The sequence below is a fragment of the Schistocerca cancellata genome, chromosome 2 (assembly GCF_023864275.1).
Source record: "Schistocerca cancellata isolate TAMUIC-IGC-003103 chromosome 2, iqSchCanc2.1, whole genome shotgun sequence".
NCBI lineage: Eukaryota > Metazoa > Arthropoda > Insecta > Orthoptera > Acrididae > Schistocerca > Schistocerca cancellata.
Genome location: NC_064627.1, coordinates 100,972,924 through 100,996,753, shown reverse-complemented (window position 1 = coordinate 100,996,753; position 23,830 = coordinate 100,972,924). Strand labels below are relative to the sequence as shown.

General features: G+C 45.2%; 1 protein-coding gene across 1 annotated transcript in view; it reads right to left on the bottom strand.

Moving 5' to 3' along the window:
- Positions 1-23,371, bottom strand: part of LOC126161363 (uncharacterized) — a 249,699-nt gene extending 226,328 nt beyond the window's left edge. The window contains exon 1 of the mRNA XM_049917133.1: positions 23,256-23,371. The gene's annotated coding sequence lies outside the window, so the exon portion shown is untranslated. The remainder of the gene's footprint in view (positions 1-23,255) is intronic.
- Between the last annotated feature and the right edge of the window lie 459 nt (positions 23,372-23,830).

Below are 23,830 nucleotides of genomic sequence, written 5' to 3'. Positions count from 1 at the left end.
TCTTCAACTGTCGGCGGTCTCTGTCAGTCAACAGACGAGGTCGGCCTGTACGCTTTTGTGCTGTACGTGTCCCTTCACGTTTCCACTTCACTATGACATCGCACACAGTGAACCTATGGATGTTTATGTGTGTGGAAATCTCGCTTACAGACGTGTGAAACAAGTGACACCCAATCACCTGACCACGTTCGAAGTCCGTGAGTTCTGCGGCGTGCCCCATTCTGCTCTCGCACGATGTCTAATGATTGCTGAGGTCGCTGAAATGGAGTACCTGGCAGTAGGTGGCAGCACAATGCACTTAATATGAAAAACGTATGTTTTTGGGGGTATCCGGATACTTTCTATCACATAGCACAGAAATTGTTATAGATGGTTCGAGGGAGAAATGGAAGGGTCGGGAGCGGTAACGTTGTCGTGGCTGGAAGCTTTATCACGAGGAATTTCCAGCATGACTTCCCGAACCTTCTAAAAAGTTGGCGTATCGATATCGAAAAGTAAGGTGCAGTTTGAGTGAAGAGATACACCTCGGTTCCGGAGGAATGGACTTATCTATGTCCCTGAAGTGGGATAGACACAAAGTAGTGTTGTTTACAAGGGTTGGGTTCCGTTGTTTGGGGAAGGAGACCAGACAGTGAGATCATCGGTCTCATCGGATTAGGGAAGGAAGTCGGCCGTGCCCTTTCGAAGGAACCATCCCAGCATTTGCCTGGAGCGATTTATGGAAATCACGGAAAACCTAAATTAGGATGGCCGGACGCGGGATTGAACCGTCGTCCTCCCGAATGCGTGTCTAATCACTGAGCCACCTCGTTCGGTGTGCTGTTTACAGGATGAATATATTAGTACATAGTAAAATATTCGTAATAGATGTTCCGAGCGTTCGTCATATTTTGCAGTAAAAGAAAGATATTTTGATTGGTTTACATAGGAAAATTGAGGTATCTAATGTAGTAGGTAAGGAAGAGTTTAGTTGCAAGGGTAGCTGTCCATTTGTGACGGAGTACTTCGCCTTATCTAATTGCTATGTGTTAATTTAACAGTAATCTCTACTTAGTTAATTTGTTCCAACGTACGTTTATTGCATATTGATTCAATGGTTTTGACGACACAAATGTGAAACGCACTGTTTGAAAAAAAAAAAAAAATCGTATGCCTGGAAAGACGACGTCGAATTTGACCCAATGACGATATATGCCACCCGGGGATAGTAGATGTACTGATGATGCTTTCAACGTTTCCACCAACAGATACTGTAGTGGTATAGTTACCCGTGGGACATTTGTCTCTACCCTTTAATAGGGAATGCTCACAGCCAGAAGGCTCACAGTGGTGCAAACGTGTGGAGCAAGCAGGCAACCATGCTACGGTGAGGCACTCGTGTTTCCTATACCAAACTGGGAGAGTTTGAAAGGGATCAAATTGTGGCCTTTCGATTGGCGGAATGGTCCTTTCGGAGAATTTCCGCACAAGTTGGACGTGCTGCGTCAGTTGTCCTGGTATCAGTGGTCAAGTGAACATTCTCACAACCGTAGACGATGTTCCGGACGTCCACGCAGCACAGGCTGCCAGGATCGTCGCATTGTAAGGGCAGCAGTGGCAGATCTTACAGCTACCACAGCACAGATAAGACGGCTTGTGACAGCCCAGACGTGTCAACAAGTACTGTTACGACCGGTTATTAACAGTGGGTCTACAGGCATGCATATCTCTAGCCTGTCTTCCACTCACGCCATAACATCTACTTGGAGGGTTCGACTGGTGCCGTCGGAAGATTACTTGCAGGATTGAATGGTGCGCCGTGTTCTTCAGCGATGAAAGCAGATTATGCCTGAACGCAAGTAATGGTTGTTTGCGTTTACAACGTAGGCTTTGTGAGCGCTGTCACATAGAGTGCATACGTCCAACCACCCCAGGCGTTACGGTCTGAGGTGCGGTAAGCCACAACTGTCGTTTATCTTTGGTATTTCTGAAGCGGACGCCAACCAGCGCTAGCTATTTCCAGAATGTTAATAGACCCGTTCTTTTGCCTGTCTGACAACAGGTGATGTGTTGTTCCCACATGATAATGCTCGCCCACGCACTGCCCGTGTAACTCAAAGCGCTCTGCAAGAAATGCAGCAATTTCTCTGGCCAGTACGATTTCCAGACTTGTATCCAGTCGAGCACATGTGGGACGTGATGGCACGGGAGGTGACTCGTGCGACTCATCAGCCAACAACTCTTACACGAGCACAAGAACAGCTCCAGAACATTTGGCGTAATGTATCCAACGACAGAGTTCACCGTGTGCACGATCGAGTGGATGCCAGAGTCAGCATCTTCAGTGCTGGCCATGGAGGCTACACCACATACTAATGTCGGTGTTTCAGCATGGGTCGATACCTGGTATCTCAGAAACGCTTAGCTATTGATGTGTAGATGTAATCGTTTCATGTACCCCATATGCACTATTGCAAAAATACACTCCTGGAAATTGAAATAAGAACACCGTGAATTCATTGTCCCAGGATGGGGAAACTTTATTGACACATTCCTGGGGTCAGATACATCACATGATCACACTGACAGAACCACAGGCACATAGACACAGGCAACAGAGCATGCACAATGTCGGCACTAGTACAGTGTATATCCACCTTTCGCAGCAATGCAGGCTGCTATTCTCCCATGGAGACGATCGTAGAGATGCTGGATGTAGTCCTGTGGAACGGCTTGCCATGCCATTTCCACCTGGCGCCTCAGTTGGACCAGCGTTCGTGCTGGACGTGCAGACCGCGTGAGACGACGCTTCATCCAGTCCCAAACATGCTCAATGGGGGACAGATCCGGAGATCTTGCTGGCCAGGGTAGTTGACTTACACCTTCTAGAGCACGTTGGGTGGCACGGGATACATGCGGACGTGCATTGTCCTGTTGGAACAGCAAGTTCCCTTGCCGGTCTAGGAATGGTAGAACGATGGGTTCGATGACGGTTTGGATGTACCGTGCACTATTCAGTGTCCCCTCGACGATCACCAGTGGTGTACGGCCAGTGTAGGAGATCGCTCCCCACACCATGATGCCGGGTGTTGGCCCTGTGTGCCTCGGTCGTATGCAGTCCTGATTGTGGCGCTCACCTGCACGGCGCCAAACACGCATACGACCATCATTGGCACCAAGGCAGAAGCGACTCTCATCGCTGAAGACGACACGTCTCCATTCGTCCCTCCATTCACGCCTGTCGCGACACCACTGGAGGCGGGCTGCACGATGTTGGGGCGTGAGCGGAAGACGGCCTAACGGTGTGCGGGACCGTAGCCCAGCTTCATGGAGACGGTTGCGAATGGTCCTCGCCGATACCCCAGGAGCAACAGTGTCCCTAATTTGCTGGGAAGTGGCGGTGCGGTCCCCTACGGCACTGCGTAGGATCCTACGGTCTTGGCGTGCATCCGTGCGTCGCTGCGGTCCGGTCCCAGGTCGACGGGCACGTGCACCTTCCGCCGACCACTGGCGACAACATCGATGTACTGTGGAGACCTCACGCCCCACGTGTTGAGCAATTCGGCGGTACGTCCACCCGACCTCCCGCATGCCCACTATACGCCCTCGCTCAAAGTCCGTCAACTGCACATACGGTTCACGTCCACGCTGTCGCGGCATGCTACCAGTGTTAAAGACTGCGATGGAGCTCCGTATGCCACGGCAAACTGGCTGACACTGACGGCGGCGGTGCACAAATGCTGCGCAGCTAGCGCCATTCGACGGCCAACACCGCGGTTCCTGGTGTGTCCGCTGTGCCGTGCGTGTGATCATTGCTTGTACAGCCCTCTCGCAGTGTCCGGAGCAAGTATGGTGGGTCTGACACACCGGTGTCTATGTGTTCTTTTTTCCATTTCCAGGAGTGTAGATCTTGAATGAACTGGAATCCTCTATAAGTATGTACTAATTTTTTTTCTGAGTGAGTGTATTTGAATGTATGAAACCTTTTTGTAAACGTATTTCTTTTATTGTACGTTGGTGTAATGTTAATCCATTGAATGTATGTAATGAAGCATCATGCCCCTAAAGTCAAAAGTAATACCTGTGTTTCGTAATTCAGGTGGGACAAGGAAGATACTTGAGGGTGAAATGATGGAGTGAGGTTGACAGACGTGTTTTAGTGGAGGAACAATTCACATAATGAAAAAGAAGAAATATTTGGAAGCAGTGCTTAGACTGATATGGGTACGGAATGATGTACTATAATGAGGAGTTACAGTGAAACTATTCAGGGAAATTGCCAATGTAACGATGAATATTATCACGGACAGTATTGTCGTTTTAGCATGAGTTGACGAACTGTAAGCTGAGACATAGTGTAGGTAGAAATTATTTAAAGAATCTCGAGGCTGATCAAGAAAGAAGAGAGGCGGATCGATAGATGGTAGAAGAAGATTTCAAGAAAAGAAGTTAAGAACACAAGAGATTGAGAATATTGTTTCATGACAGACAGTAAATACGACAAGCTTAATGAGAGTATTGAACTGTTTGCACTCTTGTTGAACACGTGTGAGCAGAAGGTATGCCTTATTATTTTTAGTATTTTTTTAGTATTTCAATTTTTTTTGTATTTCGTTTGCACCGCATGCATGTGTATTTTTTCTTCTGGTTTCGACGTAATTACTGAGTGTATTTAATATTTAAGGATGCCATTGTAATTTTATGTAAAGCCACTGCATTTTATTTTTTAAATATTTTTTTAAAAGGTGTAGTATACAAATGATAGTAATAGAGATAGGGCTTGTTGCCACTGACGCCGCATACAGAGGTTAGCTGTGTACGTAGAAATTTAAGCAGCAAGCTCAGTTAAACTGTTATATGTAATGTTAATGTGGTACCATGTGTGATAGTATGTACGATGACTCGGATATAATTGGTATGTAAATTTGCTGTTTACAAGCTAATGCATTTGTGATCTGCTTTTAATTTATACTTTAATGGCTGATTCTCATTATGTTCTTTTATTCATATAGCACTGTGGATAGCTACACAGTAGCTGCAATCGATCGGCAATAAACAGATTATAATCTTACTGCAGATGCTGTCCTTCCTCATATCATGAATTTCATTAATACGGTCGTGCAGAAAGCTTTTCCTAATGGAAACAACGCTGAAGGGTAATACAAATTGTAAACAGTAAAAGCCTTGTAACACTGCCTTGGAATAGTACCGAGATTAGTTTCTCATCTACGTAGTATATTACGTTCTTTTGCCGCAACGGAGTCGTACATAAGAGTGGAGTCAATTTAAAAATTAAAAAATAACGTATCAGTTCAAGGATAAGCTCTCTTGTCAAAAAAATTATGATGTGCAAAATCCCTGTTGCACTCGTTTTTAAAAAAGAGATTTAATTATTTTTTTACTTTTTGCACAAAGTAGGGATAATATAAAAAGTAGATTGGAAATAGAAAGAAAAGCGTTTATGAAGAAGAGACATTTGTTAACATCGGATATAGATTTAAATGTTACAAAGACTTTTCTGCAAGTATTTGTACGGAGTGTAGCCATGTACGGAAGTGATACACGGACGACAAACATTTTAGACAAGAAGAGAAGTTTTTGAAATGTGGTCTACAGAAGAATGCTGAAGATTAGGCGGGTATATCATGTAAGTGATGAAGAGTTATTGAACAGATATGGACACAGAAGAAATTTTTAGCGCAACCTGACTAGAAGAAGGGATCGGTTGGTAGGCTGCATTCTCAGACATCAGGAGCTCCCTGGAGGGAAGTATTGGGAGTAAAAATCGTAGAGAGAGACCAAGAGATGAATACAGCAAGCAGATTCAGAAGAACGTAGGTTGCGGTGGTATTCAGAGTTGAAGACAGAGTGGCATGGAGAGCAGCATCAAACCAGTATTTAGACTCAAGACCACAACAACAAGGCACAAGTCACGTTTTTCGCTGCCGTATAAGTGAGGCTGAGATCATTTTTGTGCATGTATCGTGATTTACACAAACAAACTAAATATAGTTACTTCTGATAATCCTGACAAAGACAAATAAACAACAGCACCATTGAGAAAGTAGAAAGGAAGGTTGGGGTTTAATGTCCTGTTGACATCAAGTACGTTAGAGGCACAGCTGAAGCTGGGATTTCAGAAGGGTGGGAAGAAATCATTTGTTTCCTTAATGGACTGATCATAGCGTGTCGGACCTCCTTTTCCCGGCATAGTGCCTTATCTCGACATGCCATGGACCCAACAAGGCGTTGGAAGTTCCCTGCAGAAGTATTGAGCCTCGCTGCTTCTACAGCCATCCGTAATTTCGAAAGTGTTTCCAGTCCATAATTTTGGGCATGAATTGACCTATCGATTATGTCCCACAAATATTCATTGGGATTCACGTCGGGCAAACAGTATGGCCAAATCATTCACTCGAACTGTCCAGAATGTTCTTCAAACCAATAGCGAACTATTTTCAGGCCCTGGAACAACAAAGGAGTTCAGGACATCTCTCCATAACACTTGTTCTAACGTCCGCTGGTTCGGAGAACAGGCCGCTGCTAGCACCAACTGCTGCCGCCGACTGCTGCAGCTCAAGAAGAGGCTTCGGTGCATTCCTACAGGCAGCTGCCTGCGGCCGCAGTCAGAGACTTTGTGGCTCCGGCGCACATGTGGCGAGGGCGGCCAGCGCTAACGATACAGACAAAAGCTACACATGCACGACAGTCCGCAACTCCAGTGAGCTACAGAAGATAAGACACACCGCCAGCAGTCAACCCTGCAAGCTCTCACCGTTCTGAGAGAAACATATCAGTGTAATAGTTGCATTTAACATCAATGCTCCCTTCATAAACGAGTATCTATTAAAAGAAATACATTAATGACAATAATAAAACAGTCATGATCCGACGAAAATAGGCATAATCCATTTTCTTTTTAATTTTATTTTCGCCCCCGGTAGCTGAGTGATTGCCGCCACGGTAGCTCAGTGTGTTCGGTCAGAGAGCCGGTTGGCCTCTGTAATAAAAAACTGAGTGGAACGATCAACCACCGAACTTGAACAGGATGTCTTGCGACGTCCGCAACGACCAAACACAACGATAATAAAAATAAAAAAAATTTAACAAATTAAAAAAAAAGTAGTCAGCGTGACGAAATGTCAATCCTAAGGGCCCGGGTTCGATTCCCGGCTGGGTCGGAGATTTTCTCCGTTCAGGAACTGGGTGTTGTGTTGTCCTAATCATCATCCTTTCACCCCCATCGACGCGCAAGTCGCCGAAGTGGCGTCAAATCGAAAGACTTGCACCAGGCGAGCGGTCTATCCGACAGGAGGCCCTCGTCACACAACATTATTATTATTTTAATTTTATGAGCAAAAATGGCATAATTCGAGAGCATTACTCATGTTCAAATTATAAACTGTCGTGCACAGGGTATTATATTCTTCCCAGATGGCTGAATTAGAATACGAGGGAGTAGAAATCTCTTCTGAAGAGGACGTTATAAAGGCATCCCAGATACGTTCAATAATGTGGTGGCCAGCGGAAGTGCTTCAACTCAGAAGAATGAATAGATGCAGGTGATGAGACAGGATGCTTACGTACGTGTCACCTATCGGAGTCATATCTAGACGTATCAGGGATCCCATATCATTCCATCTGAACACACCCCACACCATTACAGAGCCTCCACAAGCTTGAACAGTCCTCTGCTGACATGCAGGTCCATGGATTCATGAGGTTGTCTCCACACCCGTACATATCCATCCTCTCGATACAATTTGAAACGAGACTCGTGCGACCAAGCAACATGTTTCCAGTCATGAACAGTCCAATGTCGGTGTTGACGAGCCCAGGCAAGGCGTAAAGCTTTGCGTCGTGCAGTCATCAAGGGCACACGAAAGGGCCTTCAGCTCCGAAAACCCAAATCGATGATGTTTCGTTGAATGGTTCGCACGATGACACTTGTTGATGGCCCAGCATTGAAATCTGGACCAATTCGCGGAAGGGTTGCTCTTCTGTCACGTTGAACGATTCTCTTCAGTCGTCATCGTTCCCGTTCTTACAGGACCTTTTTCCGGGCGCTACGATGTGGGAGATTTGATGTTTTACCGGATTCCCGATATTCACGGTACACTCATGAAATGGTCGTACGGGAAAATCGCCACTTCATCGCTACTTCGAAGATTCTGTGTCCCATCGCTCGTGCGCCAACTATAACACCACGTTCAAACTCACTTAAATGTTGATAACTTTGCCATTGTAGCAGCAGTAACCGATCTAACAACTGCGCCAGACACTTGTTGTCTTATATAGGCGTTGCCGACTGCAGCACCATATTCTGCCTGTTTACTTATCTCTGTATTTGAATACGGACGCCTATATCAGTTTCTTTGGCACTTCAGTGAAGTGTAGAACGGCATCTATACAGTCATTCTTTCACGTTTGAAAGCATTCCTCCTCGTTATTTTGTAACATCCAAAGTCGGTAAAAGAACTGTGAACTATTTGCACCCAAAGCTTTAAGCTGTCATACCATTCCTTGTAATAGAACCTTCTAACGTAGCGTAGTATAGAGCCCTATAAGATTTTGCCGTCTCTCTCTTCTGATATATCGGAAACAAATACCACCTCTGTGCCAACATCGAACATATTTGCCCCCACCCCCCACACCCCCACCCCCAATAACTCGCTTCCGTGGACCTGTATGTGTGTAAAGTTTTCATTCCATTCCTGTACTTAGTGACATCGTTCCATATACCACTGCCGTCTAGCATATTTTTGCACATTTGCCAAAGGTAGGCGGAAAAGTGGACGGCCCGCACGTAACACATGCCGTAATAAACGGGGACGGGCTGTCACCCCTGATAGTGTATGATGTGTTCCACTGTTCCACTGTTGCGTCAGAGCAGAGGAGGACGAATATCTGTCCTGCAGCGCCATTCGGATGAGATGTCGACCTTCTCGGGGCGTGGTGGGAGTGGTTCGATCTGACCCATCTCGTCATCTTCTGTGGCCTTCCGTGAACCATTCTTCACACATCTGTTGCACTGCCGAAACACTTCGTTCTACACGAGCAGAAATTTCGCAGATGGATGCATCACATTATCTCATGACAGTAACGCACTCTCTTTCAAACTCACTGATTTGAAGGTACGGTTAGCGGATACGTCTGCGAGGCATCCTACACGTCTGCTCAAGCCACACTCATCCATTATCTCCGGTTTAAGTGACAACGAGAGCCGCAGGACCATTTTACTAGCAGGTGGTGTTGTGCCGCGATATCGATGTTCCTTGAACCCGCTGGCCGACGTGGTTAGAACGCTAATCATTTCTGCGGAACATACTGCTGTACTTGTTCTGTTAACGTGAACGTCCTGTCTCTAGTTGTTCAAGGCGTTCTGTTTTTCTTTTTTATGAACATGAGTGTAGAAATAATTTCTATAATACCTATTTTATGTAAATACTAAGTGTGTTGTCTGTCAAAAGCAAAGCTTACTCGACGTGGTGGGCTCTCACAAGGTGATGTTCTTACTGACCGGGCACGTATCTGTCCTGTTTGTCTTATCACAGGTTGAAGGTTCAAATGGTTCAAATGGCTCTGAGCACTATGGGACTTAACATCTTAGGTCATCAGTCCCCTAAAACTTAGAACTACTTAAACCTAACTAACCTAATGACATCACACACTTCCATACCCGAGGCAGGATTCGAACCTGCGACCGTAGCGGTCGCGCGGTTCCAGACTGAAGCGCCTAGAACCACTCGGCCAATACGGCCGGCTCGTGTTGAAGGATACTGAGGTTTCTATTGATCTATATGACAGACAGAACAACATGACTAGCGTATGGACAACGGAGGAGTGTGCGTTTTAATACAGCTGACGTAGCAGTTTTATGTGCGTCCATTTTCGTGAAGAAACTATATTGTTTGTGAGCCAACTAAAGCCTACAATTGCCGCAGGAAAGCCCTGAGAGAGCGCAAAATAACGTTAACTAGATCCTTCCGTGCTGTGCCGTTTGCCGACGGCGCTGTGTCACTTAACGTTTGGTATCCCTTATGTGTGCACGGCGACATCAGGTGCATCGTACTGTGGGCTGACTGTTTTTCGTTACACGGTATGATTCGGAGACCTCTAGCAGAAGACTTCAAATATGCATACATGAAGAACAATGATGTAGAATGTTAGTAACGCTTGTTTTATTTAAAAATCTTTAGAAATTTTCACATTATAAAAATATGGAGCTATTACTTTTTAGCACACTACCGCAAGTTTCCCGATAGTTCGTGTATCAACGCAGACTGTCCAATTTGTTCACACCACTGGCAGGCAGGTAAGACGGAGTAAAAACAGTGATCGTACAGGACGTTAACTGCAGGGACCGAAGACGATTATCACCCATTGTCAGTGACATACGGTTTCACACTCGACAGTAGTTACTGCTGTCAGAGAGGCAGATTCATTTCAAACAGCTTCCGAGCGAACGTTCCGAAGAGAAACTGCGTGCAGCGGTCATTTGGATCTGGCTACTTCTCAAAAGGCCATTGTCCACATGACAGGTAATGGTGCTGGCCAAGGAACAAAGAAACTGGGCAGCTGCTTGCTGGAGGCGATATGTGTGGTCAGACAAGTTGCGACTTCGCCTCTTTACCAATGATGCAAGGCGTCTAGCGCAACAGCGGCCTGATGAGGCACTTAACCCACATCGTGGCTGTGGTAAGTTCCTATGGGACCAAACTGCTTAGGTCATCGGTCCCTAGGCTTACACACTACTTAATGTAACTTAAATTAACTTACGCTACGGACAATACACACACCGACGAGCGAACGGAGGACTCGAACCTCCGACGGGTAGCGCCGGCAAGGCGACTTAGATCGCGCGGCTACCCCACGCGGCAACCCGCATAGTGTGGTGAGTGTAGTCCAGGCTGGAGTTGGCAGTGTTATCTGTACCAAGACTTGTCCGTCAACATGAATTGATATGTTTATTTCACCATTATCGTAGGTCAAATTCTTATCTTTCTTCTACATCTTCAAAAGGAGTAGACTATGCTGTAAACATTCTCGTCTTTCAAGATTACAAGAGCCACGTTCAAGAGTCTGAACATACACGTTTCTGTTTTATCGAACACTCAGATCGCGCGATCACACCTCGACCAGCCCGCTAAATCACCTGTTCTCAGCCCCATAGAAATCTCTGGAACTATACTGGCGGAAAAAAAAATCGCAACACCAAGAAGGACTTGTGCGACATAAGATACACATTGGTAGACGTGTTTCCACATGTGAAAGATGATGACTGTTCAGATTTTGCCGCACTATGAGGATGCAAATCAGGGTTGCATTAAATATACACTGTAACGGTCGTGAGCGTTAGTCACCTTTCAAATTGGACGTGGTGAGTTGATGTTTGTCAAGAATGCCTTTAAGGTGCCAAAGCCGCCATTATGAAGACAGCAGTGCGTTTGAAAGAGGTCGTCTAATAGGGTTACGGGAATCTGTGTATCCCTTCTGCGATATTGCAGAAAGACTTGACAGGTATGTAGCCACAGTACATGATTGTTGGTAGCGGTGGTCAATAAGTATGTAAAGCCTTAAGGAGACGGGGCTCTGTCCGGACGGCTACGTGGCACTGCCGAGAGGAAGACCGTCGTGTTCGGCGTATGGCTAGAGCGCATAGTGCTGCATCTGCAGCGGCAATGTGAGCAGCAGTTGGCATCACAGTGAAACAATGAACCATCACATATCGGTTACATCAAGGACAGCCCGAGTGATACCCCCTGTTGCATGCATTCCACTGACATGAAAACATCGCCAAATGCGACTTCAGTGCTGTCAAACGAGAACAAAAAATGGCTCTGAGCACTATGCGACTTAACTTCTGAGGTCATCAGTCGCCTAGAACTTCTAACTAATTAAACCTAACTACCCTAAGGACATCACACACATCCATGCCCGAAGCAGGATTCGAAGCTGCGATCGTAGCGGTCTCGCGGTTCCAGACCGTAGCGCCTAGCACCGCTCGGCCACACCGGCCGGCGAAGCGAAAATGCATTTGAAGACAGGGTGGAGGATCGTTACGTTTCCAGACAAAAGCTGATTCTGCCTCGGTGCCAGTGACGCCCGTTTGTTGGTTATCCCACGCACCCTGACTGCAAGTCTATGCGTCAGTCTGGCGATTCGACCTGTTACGCTGCCATTCATGAACAGTATACAGGAAGTGCAAAATGGCTAAGCAGGGATGGCTAGAGGACAAATGCAGGGATGTAGAGGCTTGAAAATTAAAGAGACCTTTGGAGATAAGAGAACCACTTGTATGAACATCAAGAGCTCAGATGGAAACCCAGTTCTAAGCAAAGAAGGGAAAGCAGAAAGGTGGAAGGAGTATATAGAGGGTCTATACAAGGGCGATGCACTTGAGGACAATATTATGGAAATGGAAGAGGATGTAGATGAAGATGAAATGGGAGATACGATACTGCGTGAAGAGTTTGACAGAGCACTGAAAGCCCTGAGTCGAAACAAGGCCCCTGGAGTAGACAACATTCCATTAGAACTACTGACGGCCTTGTGAGAGCCAGTCCTGACAAAACTCTACCATCTGGTGAGCAAGATGTATGAAACAGGCGAAATACCCTCAGACTTCAAGAAGAATATAATAATTCCAATCCCAAAGAAAGCAGGTGTTGACAGATGTGAAAATTACCGAACAATCAGTTTAATAAGCCACAGCTGCAAAATACTAACACGAATTCTTTGCAGACGAATGGAAAAACTAGTAGAAGCCGACCTCGGGAAGATCAGTTTGGATTCCGTAGAAATACTGGAACACGTGAGGCAATACTGACCTTACGACTTATCTTAGAAGAAAGATTAAGGAAAGGCAAACTTACGTTTCTAGCATTTGTAGACTTAGAGAAAGCTTTTGACTATGTTGACTGGAATTCTCTCTTTCAAATTCTAAAGGTGGCAGGGGTAAAATACAGGGAGCGAAAGGTTATTTACAATTTGTACAGAAACCAGATGGCAATTATAAGAGTCGAGGGACATGAAGGGAAGCAGTGGTTGGGAAGGGAGTAAGACAGGGTTGTAGCCTCTCCCCGATGTTATTCAATCTGTATATTGAGCAAGCAGTAAAGGAAACAAAAGACAAATTCGGAGTAGGTATTAAAATCCATGGAGAAGAAATAAAAACTTTGAGGTTCGCCGATGACATTGTAATTCTGTCAGAGACAGCAAAGGACTTGGATGAGCAGTTGAACGGAATGGACAGTGTCTTGAAGGGAGGATATAAGATGAACATCAACAAAAGCAAAACGAGGATAATGGAATGTAGTCGAATTAAGTCGGGTGATGTTGAGGGTATTAGATTAGGAAATGAGACACTTAAAGTAGTAAATGAGTTTTGCTATTTGGGGAGCAAAATAACTGATGATGGTCGAAGTAGAGAGGATATAAAATGTAGACTGGGAATGGCAAGGAAAGCGTTTCTGAAGAAGAGAAATTTGTTAACATCGAGTATAGATTTAAGTGTCAGGAAGTCATTTCTGAAAGTATTTGTATGGAGTGTACCCATGTATGGAAGCGAAACATGGACGATAAATAGTTTGGACAAGAAGAGAATAGAAGCTTTCGAAATGTGGTGCTACAGAAGAATGCTGAAGATTAGATGGGTAGATCACGTAACTAATGAGGAAGTATTGAATATGATTGGGGAGAAGAGAAGTTTGTGGCACAACTTGACCAGAAGAAGGGATCGGTTGGTAGGACATGTTCTGAGGCATCAAGGGATCACCAATTTAGTATTGGAGGGCAGCGTGGAGGGTAAAAATCGTAGGGGGAGAACAAAAGATGAATACACTAAGCAGATTCAGAAGGATGTAGGTTGCAGTAGGTACTGGGAGATGAAGAAGCTTGCACAGGATAGAGTAGCATGGAGAGCTGCATCAAACCAGTCTCAGGACTGAAGACCACAACAACAACATACTAGGAGGTATTTTCCAACAGCATGACGCTCACCCTCATAACGCTTTTGTAACCCAATGTGCTCTTCAGAGTGTCGACATGTTGCCTCGGCCTGCTGAATCACCAGATCTGTCTCCAACAGAACACATATGAGACATCATCCCGACGACAACTCTAGCGTTGTTCACAACCAGTATTAACCGCCCTGTATTGACTGACCACAAACTGACATCCGGCTCCTGTACAGCAAAACTGCATGCACGTTTGCAACGTTGCATTCAAGACAGTGGGGGTTACACTGGTTATTAATGTACCAGCATTTCGTATTAGTAATGACTAATCTCGCGCTTGTATTAACCAATGAAATGTTGAACAATTAACTATGTTATCTACAAAAATGTATTTCCGAAATCTCATTACTGTACATTAATTTTTTTTGTTGTAGCCGTTTTTTTCCGTCATTGTATCTAGAACATGGGGTGATACCTAAGCAGTTTAGACTTCCGCAAGTTTGTAGCTGTGAGGGGAGTGGTATCTTATGGATACAGCAATCGCGAAGAGAACTGTGGAACAGGGTATTACCAGTGGGAGAGCCAGTGGTACAACGGTAGTGGCTTGATGGCTGCTGGGGGTGACTAATTTTTTATCCAGTGACCTTGTGACGTAATCCTCGAACGACCAAGCGTAGGCAAAACTTTCTCCTCCATTTTTCTTTAATTAAAAAATTATAACGAACATCCTACACTGAAGTGACAGAATCATGGGATACTGATATGCACAAATACGGATGGCGGTAGTACCACGCACACAAGGTATAAAAGGGCGATGAATTGGTGGGACTGTCATTTGTACTCATTTGATTTATGTGGAAAGGTGTCCAAAGCTATTATGGTCGCACGTCGGCAATTAACGGAAATTAACGCGGAGTGGTAGTTGGAGCTAGACCCAAGGGACATTCCACTTCCGAAATCGTTAGGGAAGACAGTATTCCGACGCGTACAATGTCAAGAGTGTGACGAGAATAACCAATCTCAGGCGTTACCTCTCACCAGGAACAACGCTGTGACCGACGGCCTTCACTTAACGATCGAGTGTAACGGCGTTGTAATAGAGTTGTCAGTGCTAACAGACAAACAACGCTGCGTGAAATAACCCGCAGAAATCAGTGTGGGATGTATGACGAATGCATCTGTTAGAACAGTGCGGCGAAATTAGGCGTTAATGGACTACGGCAGCAAACGACCGACGCGAGTGTCTTATCTAACAGCACGACATAACTTATAGCGCCTTTCCTGATGTCGTGACCCTATCGGTTGGATCCCAGACGACTGGCTAACCGTGGCCTGATCAGATGAATCCCGATTTGAGCTTGTAGGAGCTGATGGTAGGGTTCGAATGTGGTGCAGACCCAACGATGCCATGGATGCAAGTTGTGAACGAGGCGCTGGGCAATGTGGTGGTTGCTCCATAGTGGCGTGGACTATGTTAGCAATTAATGGATTGGTCCTCTGGTCCAACTATATCGATCATTGATTGGAAATATTTATGTTCGGCTACTTGGAGACCATTTGCAGTCATTCATGGACACCATGTTCCCAAACAACATCGAAATTTTCATGAATGAGAATGCATCCTGTCACCGAGCCAGAATTGTTCGCGGCTGGTTTGAAGAACATTCTGGACAATTAGATCTAATGATCTGACCACCCAGATCGCCCGACGTGAATCCCGTCGAGCATTTATGGGACGTAGTGGAGAGGTCAGTTCGTGCACAAAATCCTGGGCCGTCAGTGCCTTCTAAACTGTGGACGGCTATAGAGGCAGCATGGCTCAGTATTTCTGCAGGGGACCTCCAGCGATAAGTTGAGTCCATGCTGATGTGTTGGCAAATGTGCCAACACCTTGTAGATAGAGGAGGCCGAAATGCACGCTATAATCTAACGCAGACGGGCGTGAGGTCTGGAACAGGATACGTAATGAATGCTATAAAGAAAAGTACGTAGCTGCTGGGATACTTAACTTTTAATCCATCATTTGTATACAGCATTCTTGATGATACAAGCGAGACTCTCTCTAGAAATGGTTAATGGCGCCTTGCTAGGTCGTAGCCATGGACTTAGCTGAAGGCTATTCTAACTATCTCTCGGCAAATGAGAGAAAGGCTTCGTCAGTGTAGTCGCTAGCAAAGTCGTCGTACAACTGGGGCCGAGTGCTAGTACGTCTCTCTAGACCTGCCGTGTGGTGGCGCTCGGTCTGCAATTACTGACAGTGGCGACACGCGGGTCCGACATGTGCTAATGGACCGCGGCCGATTTAAAGCTACCACCTAGCAAGTGTGGTGTCTGGCGGTGACACCAAACATGGCACGTCGCGTAGCTGCACAAAGCCGCACAAAAGGACGTCCGACACAATGTTGGGATGTATCCGATGACTTCCGTCACCTCAATTTATGCTTATGGGCATTTTTATATTTGTATTTCAAGTTATAAACTATTATTCGGTTAAAATGTAAAAAAATGGAAATAAAGAATACAACTTCTGTGGTCAAGGGCATATTTTGACCTGAGCTAGTACTAACGGTGACCGTAATTCAAATTGTGTGTAAATTTTCATCTGGCAGCCGCGGCAAGCAGTAACTGCAGTATCTCATTCTGAGAACTTCTGTTTTGCCAAGTAAATTTGTTGCTATGTCTTTGTTACCTTTTTGTACTATTCCATTTTCTCAGTCATGTGCACATACTCCATCCGTTATTCGGCATCAGCCATTTTGCATGCAGGGGTAATTGTCATGCACGGATTACAGTATACTCTTCTGTTAAAGAGTGTTTGTTGATAGTATTCAATATACGTAACCTATATTTGTGAGAGTGCCTTTATTTCTGTTTTTGGAGCTTTATGTCAAGGGAAAAAAATGTTGCATTCACTTATCAGAACAAAGAGTGAATAGACAAAATAAATGTAAGGACAGACTGAATGTTTCTAGTTTATACAAACTTTCAGTGTCCAAATTTTGACCACTGTTGCTAATTATACCTTTCACAAGAAAAAATAGTGTATTAACTCGTGCAATTTCGGACACCCTATAAGTTCCAAACATTACGTTATTGGTTATAACGTCAGTGAGCACTTTTAAATTGATTTCACATTTCAAACACAATCACTTAAAATAAATACATGTTACAAGATTTGTAGCATATTGTAACGCGGACAAATTTCGCTCTTGGTTGGTGCTCCATGTAAGCTAAAATATCTTGATGCCTGCAGGAGTAATGTAGCGGCAGAGGCCCAAGGACCGTTGTCTATTGTCGCGAATATTGAAATGGCATCTTATCGATGCTACATTACGGACACACCTATGGGAATGGATACTTCAATAATGTAAAAAGAAGAACTGTACAGTAGTACATGCAATATCTTTCGAATCTAATTTATTTGTGAAAAACCGTATTTTGCACAATAGCAATCTACCCCTTCTTCATCAAGATTATTCGTTTCAGTCAACAACAAGCCACTGTTCTTAAAAGAGCCCTGCAGGCTCGTGGCCCAACGAAACGGTCTGCGTGCGGCTGCCGTGTACGATAGAAAGTGCAAATGCACATCGCTTAGCTTGGCGGAAGTTACCGAAGATCACGGATGCTGCCTCGCCAAATGACGCAGCCAAGAGACCACTGTTCAAGGCCATGAGGATGTAATGCGCACGTGACCACTTGCACGCACACTGAGAATTTGCAGTGTGTCCATGTGCGATGCGCTTTCCTTACCACTACACCATGACTTTTCGCCCGCTTTCAGTTCAGTGCAGTTAACATTATCGAGTGTAACGAGCCCTATTTGTTCATTTGCTCAATTGATACACGAGAACCTACTTTGTAGCTGGACTGAAGTTTTTTTTGTTAATCATAAATATGGCTGACAATTATAATTAGCTGTCACGTTCCTAAACGTAAATATTTTCTATAGCGAGTACGATTTTAACTGCAGACTGAAAGCGAGCATTATTTCGCCAGCTATTCGTTCACAACAATTTCCAGTTTCACAGTTAAATCAGTGACATTCAGTATTCGATTAATTTTCGTTGTACGTCCACAATGAGATGACAAAAGTCATGGTACAGCGGTATGCACATATACAGGGCTATTACAAATGATTGAAGCGATTTCATAAATTCACTGTAGCTCCATTCATTGACATATGGTCACGACACACCACAGATACGTAGAAAAACTCATAAAGTTTTGTTCGGCTGAAGCCGCACTTCAGGTTTCTGCCGTCAGAGCGCTCGAGAGCGCAGTGAGACAAAATGGCAACATGAGCCGAGAAAGCGTATGTCGTGCTTGAAATGCGCTCACATCAGTCAGTCATAAGAGTGCAACGACACTTCAGGACGAAGTTCAACAAAGATCCACCAACTGCTAACTCCATTCGGCGATGGTATGCACAGTTTAAAGCTTCTGGATGCCTCTGTAAGGGGAAATCAACGGGTCAGCCTGCAGTGAGCGAAGAAACGGTTGAACGCGTGCGGGCAAGTTTCACGCGTAGCCCGCGGAGAATTGGCTCATGCCACAACTGGAGACCGACAGCGCCGACTTCATCTTTCAACAGGATGGTGCCCCACCGCACTTCCATCATGATGTTCGGCATTTCTTAAACAGGAGATTGGAAAACCGATGGATCGGTCGTGGTGGAGATCATGATCAGCAATTCATGTCATGGTCTCCATGCTCTCCCGACTTAACCCCATGCGATTTCTTTCTGTGGGGTTATGTGAAAGATTCAGTGTTTAAACCTCCTCTACCAAGAAACGTGCCAGAACTGCGAGCTCGCATCAACATGCTTTCGAACTCTTTAATGGGGACATGCTGCGCCGAGTGTGGGAGGAACTTGATAATCGGCTTGATGTCTGCCGAATCACTAAAGAGGCACATATCGAACATTTATGAATGCCTAGAAAAACTTTTTGAGTTTTTGTATGTGTGTGCAAAGCATTGTGAAAATATCTCAAATAATAAAGTTATTGCAGAGCTGTGAAATCCCTTCAATCATTTGTAATAACCCTGTACATATGGCGGTAGTACTGCGTAGACAAGCTATAAAAGGGCAGTGCATTGACGGAGCTGTCATTTGCACTCAGGTCATTCATGCGAAAAGGTTTCAGACGTGGTTGTGGCCGCGAGGGATACTCCAATTCGGAAATCGTTAGGGGATTCAGTAATCCGAGATCCACAGTGTCAAGGATGTACCAAATGTTCAAACGTCTGTGAGTTCTTAAGGGATCAAACTACAGAGGTCATCGTCGGTCCCTATGCTTACACACTACTTAAACTAACCTATGCTAAGAACAACCCACACATCCATCGCCGAGGGAGGACTCGAATCTCCGTCGGGAGGATGTACCAAGAATACAAAATTTCAGGCATTACCTCTCACTACGGACAAAGCAGTGGTCGACAGCTTCACTTAACGACCGACAGCAGCAGCGTTTGCGTAGAGATATCAGTGCTAACAGACAATCAAGACTGAGTCAAATAACCGCAGAAGTAAATGTGAGACGTACGACGAATGTGTCCGTTAGGACAGTGCTGCGAAATTTGGCGTTTATGGATTATGGTAGCAGACGATCGCCGCGAGTGCCTTTGCTAACAGCACGACATCGCCTGCAGCGTCTCTCCTGGGGTTCTGACCGTATCAGTTGAACCTTCAACACCAATGGAAAACCCGTATGTTCGGCGACGTGGAGGCCATTTGCAGCCGTCCATGGACTTCATTTTCCCAAACAACGATGGAATTTTCATGGATGAGAATGCGTCGTATTACCGGGCCACAATTGTTCGCGATTTTGAAAAATCCGAGCGAATGGTTTGGCCACCCAGATCGCCCAGCATGTATCCCATCGAACATTTATGGGACATAATAGAGATGTCAGTTCGTATACAAAATCCTGCAGGGGAAACATTTCGCAATTATGGACAGCTATAGGCGCAGCATTTCTCAATATTTCTGCAGCGGACTTTCAGCGACTTGTTGAGCCTATACCACGTCGAGTTGCTGCACTACGCAGGGCTAGCGGGGGGTCTGCCACGATATTAGGAGGTGTCCCACGACTTTTGTCACCTCAGTGCATTCTCAGGGACTGTACCAATACTTGGTGAATCTCGGGTACACAGGAGCACACCTTCTCTCCATAGGAAACACGCAAAATCAACAAAAGAAAATCCGATTCTAAGCACATTCCAACGTTTGCAAGGCCTGCTGGCACCGCTACATTGTGGAGAATAGAGTGCTGCAACGCTCTATGTTTGACCGGTCACGGCTCGCCTGTTGACGGGGGGACCGAGCCGCTCGTGTCCGGCCCCACACCACTCGGCTCGGTCACGTACTCGCCCCATGTCTGATGTCCGGATTCCGGACACGCGGATAACCGAGCATGACCGGCCACCGCTGACGTCTCACCTCGCCTCGCCACGGCTCGCTGCTCTGTACGGTACAAATCCAACGCCTCTCTCTCTCTCTCTCTCTCTCTCTCTCTCTCTCTCTCTATTTCTGTCTCTCTCTCTCTCTTTCTTTTAATACAAAAGTAACGTTTCCAAGAACGGGTACGTTACTCAGCTAAATTCATAGAGCACTTTCTTTTATAATATTTACTCCCGTCTTCCTAACGTCCGGGAATTTTGTTGTAAATAAAACATTGATCAGAAGAGACCAATCTGTGTTAATGTAATGAGATGTAAGCGTCAAATAGTGCACCTGATTATGCGAATCAGTCCACATATCAACTATCGCAGCACATGTTTTATTAATAACTTCCGCAATAACAGAAGGCATTATACTGTATTGCATCAGCTTGTTCTTTGACATGTCTGCTTATGTAGAGGGATGTGGCATGACATCTGCCACGTTAACTTTTCCATAATGCGCACCTAGATGTATTAATTCTTGGCCTAGTTCTCTGAAACCTTCACCGCAAACAGCATTAAAAGGTCTCATATCTTTAGCACACATTGCAACACACTTTGCTGTAATACTATTTTTTATTACTGCCGGTATTCCTGAAGGAGCTGTATCTTTGTGAGGTTACTTGGAACTGTGTTTCTTTAAAAGAGTGGTTCCCGATTGGGAACACAATAATGTGGAGCAGTTTATGCACGATACGTATCCAGTAGACCCACTGTTTCCGTCTACAACCACCAAAAATATGCTCCGTACTTGGCTTTTTAGATCTTCCCGTCTCTTCAATGTGTAAACATTGATTTCAATCTTACGTCTTACTGCACTGGTTTCCTCGCACTGCATGATTGCAGAGAGAGAGACACCACAAATGAGAAGCCCGTATTGGCTGCAGTCTGACACGGATAATTACACGTGTAATGTGTTTGAAGTTGCGTGCTACGTATTCGGTCACGGCTTCTATGCTCGGTCACTAGAACTAGTGCGGGCAGCCTATCCAGTTAGGGTGTGCTCGCCCCATCTCGTATTTTGTGCTCGCTTACTCGGTCATGCAGGACTCTAGTGGAAAAGCTACATTGGATTCATGTTTCCGTAGCCGGGTGGTGGGCCATTCGCCTGTTGCCCCCGCACCCAGCGGATCCGGCCCAACGTGTCAGTGAGTGAAACAACTGCCGGTCACGTGCTTCCCCATCGAGTGCGAAGCGAGTGATACGGGACGCATTCTGCTTATGGGGGCTCGCCACACGGATGCAGTGACCTACTTTTTAATGCTTGGGGATGGTCTGTTGTTTGACCGAAACTGGAAATTATAATGAGTTAATGACGCACAGCTATTGCGCAAATGGTGGCTGACTACTTGTGTGTCAAGCTGAATTAATTTATCATTTTCTTTCTCCGAATTAAATAGTGTCTTTCTGGTAACCTTTTGAACGGCTTTATCTTCATTCTTCCCAGCAGAAAATTATTAAAGAGCAAGTCTACTGTGAAATATATTGAAAAATATCGATGCACAACGAAGGAATTAACTGAAGGAGACGGAAATTGGTACTTTTGATGTACAAGTACAAACAAAGAAATGACTGCAATTTCAGAAAAAATTGACAATTTATTCAAGAGAAAGAGCTTCACAAACTGAGCAAGTCAATAACGCGTTGGTCTATCTGTGCCCTTATACAGGCAGTTATTTTGCTTGTCATTGATTAATAGTGTTGTTGGATGTCCTCCTGAGGGGTATCGTGCCAACTGTGGCCAACTGGCGCGTTGGGCCGTCAAAGTCACGAGATGGTCGGAGGGCCCTGCCCGCAATGCTTCAAAAAATGCTTCAAATGGCTCTGAGCACTATGGGCCTTAACTTCTGAGGTCATCAGTCCCCTAGAACTTAGAACTACTTAAACCTAACTAACCTAAGGAAATCATACACATCCATGCCCGAGGCAGGATTCGAACCTGCGACCGTAGCAGTCTCGCGGCTCCAGACTGTAGCGCCTAGAACCGCTCCGCCACTCCGGCCGGCCCTAGACTGTCCATACACCTTCAGCATGTCGGCTTTTTCTGCATTGGTAAATCTCATCGCCCACTCACGATCTACTGCTTGGACTATCACACACTAATTGATTAGCAAGTCGCAATACACTCAAGGAACACACAAGCATATTGCAAGCAAGCATAATAACATCGTATCTAGCAACTATGCAGATTGAGTAGCACAAAAAAATGTGTCGGGGTGGAAACTTTTCAAAATACGATACCTTATGAACGATTCTCACTAGTCTCCTGAAAAAAAATTGGCATTCCAATTTGCCCACTTTTAATTTGTTAATGTCAATCGGAATTGTTCCATTTAAGAAAGTGTGTGTTCGCACAAAAAATCCAATTTCTATTATTACCATCTGTTGATTGGCTAACAATGCAGGCTCCTGACCACCAATCCATTCTGAGAAAACCACATATCAATAGCATTTTCCATTTCCGCAATTTTGCGGTGCAAGTTTTGGGTGATTCACCCTGTATAGCACACCGAAACACGTGCTCTTTAAGTCATTTTCCACCATAACTACCCCATGTTTGGGCTCCGATTTAACAATGCTCACTTCTCTCGACTTTACCGTGGCTGCCGCTAGGCAAGTGACAACTGTACTGTCCGCTACGGTCGGGACTGACTTTGTCAGTCAACGCTTCAAACCAACAACTGTGCGATGAATAAGTTAAAAATTTTGGAAAATACCGTAACAAAAGTCATACTATCAGTAGTCATTCTGTGTACGAAAAATTCACATTGTTTTACAGAAAAACCAGAGATCTGTTAATTCTCATTGATTGACGAAAGGTGATGTATTGGAGAATCACATCACTTGGAGATTCATAAAAGCGTGCGTGCCGCGTACCTTGTTAGTGTTTAGTGCGGTGTCGATTGCCGCCTGGTTTCAGCGCACGGGCGGTGCAGTCTCTGGAGGACAGCGGAGCGCTGTGGACAGAGCGGCTTGCGTCCTCAGCTGTTGCGATAAGACTGCGGGAAGCCTCGCCGGAAGTTTGTCACCAGACCAGGCGCACCATTTCCTTGAGTTCCCCCACATCCACGACATCGACCAATCACCGTGTAGCACGACACATTTCTTTCACCTGGTTACGCATGTGAGAAAACACCCTAATACTCATAACCCTTCCACTATGAGTAATCTGCTCATTTATCAGAATTATGCAGACAACAAAGTGAACCTGGAGAAATGTTGACTTGTTATTGCGATGCGGCCTCTCGTTCTGGAAGTGTCCGTTTTAGGTACAATAGGTCCCAGTTTTTCGAAGTGGTCGCCTTTCAAGTCAAAGTACTTTGTCCAATGTATAAGCTATATTTCATACATTAAGTGCGATTATTGAAGGTCTGCAAAATTCCCATGCTTTTTCGTGTGTTCAGTCAGAAGGTTTCTTTTTTGCATCTTTCCAAGCCTGTCTATTACGTGCA